We start from the raw sequence: 2,508 nt of genomic DNA, 5'->3' as shown, positions 1-2,508 counted from the left end.
AAGTCGACCGACCGCCCTTCCCGACGGCGACGCATACTTCCCCCATCAAACGTTGGCTACGATCATCCAAAATTTGTGAAACTTCGCCGGACCGGGATGCCGCCGTCGATCGGACGTCCCCGCCGGCGACGCCGCACCGTGCCGGGTGGCACCCGCACAGTCCGTCCGGTCCGGTCCCGTTCCTCCCTCCCTCTTTCTTTTTCTTCTTCTTAAATTTATATATGGGTCCTTGCGTCACGTTCTTGGTAAAAAAAAATTACCCTTTATGTCCACCGGCACGGGGGTACAAAGGGCGCCTGAGACCCCCATGTTTTTTAGACGGGCCACTTAACCCCATTTCGGGAATGCGGTGCCATACCGACCACCTTGACCGTCGGGGCAAGTTTTCTAGGCGACGAGCCACGCCGGGGCAAGTTTTCTATTCAAAGAGCCACGTCGGGGCAAGTTTTCTAGGCAACGAACCACGTCGGGGCAAGTTTTCTAGGCAACAAGGCACGTCTGGGCAAGTTTTCTAGGTAAAGAGCCACGTCGGGGCAAGTTTTCTAGGCAAAGAGCCATGTCGGGGCAAGTTTTATATGCGACGAGCCACGTCGGGGCAACTGTTTTAGGCAACGAGCCACCTCGGGGCAAGTTTTCTAGGCGACGAGGCACGTCGGGGCAAGTTTTCTAAGCAACGAGCCACGTCGGGGCAACTTTTGCTAGGCAACGACCCACATCGGGGCAAGTTTTCTAGGCGACGAGGCACGTAGGGGCAAGTTTTATAAGCAACGAGCCACGTCGGGGAAACTTTTCTAGGCCACGAGCCACGTCGGGGCAAGTTTTCTAGGCAACGAGGCATGTCGGTGCAAGTTTTCTAGGCAAAGAGCCACGTCGGGGCAAGTTTTCTAGGCGACGAGCTACATCGGGGCAAGTTTTCTAGGCGACGAGCCACGTCGAGGCAACTTTTCAAGGCGACGAGCCATGTCGGGGCAAGTTTTCTAGGCAAAGAGGCACGTCGGGGCAAGTTTTCTAGGCCACGAGGCACGTCGGGGCAAGTTTTCTAGGCAAAGAGCCACATCGGGGCAAGTTTTCTAGGCAATTAGGCACGTCGGAGTTCGCTGGAGTCCGGCCGGAGCTCGCCGGAGTCCGGCCGGCCGGCGACGGTGGCTGACCCCACCCGCACACCGGTGGCGGTGGCGACCCACCCGCCCACCGGCGGCGGGTGGTGCCGTCGGCGTAGACGGCGGCGAGCGCGCCGCCGCCTATGGGGGGAAAGTAGTGCCTTCCCCCTATATAACCTGCAAAACATCCCGCCCAAGGCAACCCCGGGGGTACAAAGGGTCTCTGAGATCCCCCTTTTTCTGGGCCGCTCACTGCGAATACTACCGAGCGGGCTGGCCGGTAGCGGCGCGGGCTGACGCCGAACGATGGCACCCAACTCCGGTAATCTCCCAGTCCACTCATGCGTTTTTGATGAAACTTCACCCCTTGGGGATTTTTATGATGACAAATCCATCTGCGATGGTCCCGCGGCTAGATTCCAAAGTCGACCGACCGGCCGTCCCGACGGCGATGCATACTCTCCCGATCGAACATTGGCTACGATCATCCAAAATCTGTGAAAATTCGCCAGAGGGGTTTTCATGTAAGCCAAACGATGGGGCGAGGGCGCCGGGCCTGGAAGCCGCCGTCGCCCGGACGGCCCCAGCGGCGCCGGCGCAACATCACACAATGGGACGGGCGCGCTACTTGCCATCTCCCGATCCACTCGTGCGTTTTTGGTGAAACTTCCCCATTTTGGGTTTTTTGTGATGACGAATCCATCCGCGATGGTCCCGCGGCGAGATTCCAAAGTCGACTGACCAGTCGTCCCGACGGTGACGCATACTCCCCCAATCAAACATTCGCTACGATCATCTAAAACCTTCAAAGTAAATTGGTGAAAGGTATGATCATCAATTGAGAATAGATTCACCAAAACCCATGTGAAAGTAATTCCTTGAATTGTTCATCCGTCCCAAATGTCTCCAAAATACCCCAATCTATGTGATGAAGTGTGCCACATAGTTTGGTCTTCGAAACTCCACACTTCGCCTTATGATGAGCATGCTTAAAGTGGGGTTCTTCGGGGTTGGCATTGTGTTTCTTGGACGTTTGGAGGCAAGTTCCTTGACTTGTGGCATTCCTACATCAATAAAAATTCAAATAAGAATGAAAGGAATCCAAGAGAGTGTATCATGTGGCATGAAAAGTGATGAAACATGAAGAAAATGGGGTGAATAGGATCCATACGGGCATAAGGAGCCCGTATGGATACTATTCAATTTGCAAGAGTTTCCCCAACATCATGAATTTGAAAAATTTTGTACATAAATTCGAGATCAATCAAATACATGATGTTCATTGATTGCATCCCCGCAAGTGTACGGGATCGCCAAGTAATACCTCGTGTGAAGACACGAGGATCGTATTCCACGGGGCTAAGGATCTCCTATTACTCCTTCTCGAGCTATTATCTAGCCTAAGATA

Source organism: Dioscorea cayenensis, chromosome 8, assembly GCF_009730915.1.
Source record: "Dioscorea cayenensis subsp. rotundata cultivar TDr96_F1 chromosome 8, TDr96_F1_v2_PseudoChromosome.rev07_lg8_w22 25.fasta, whole genome shotgun sequence".
Lineage (NCBI taxonomy): Eukaryota > Viridiplantae > Streptophyta > Magnoliopsida > Dioscoreales > Dioscoreaceae > Dioscorea > Dioscorea cayenensis.
Note: the sequence above shows the minus strand (reverse complement) of the source record.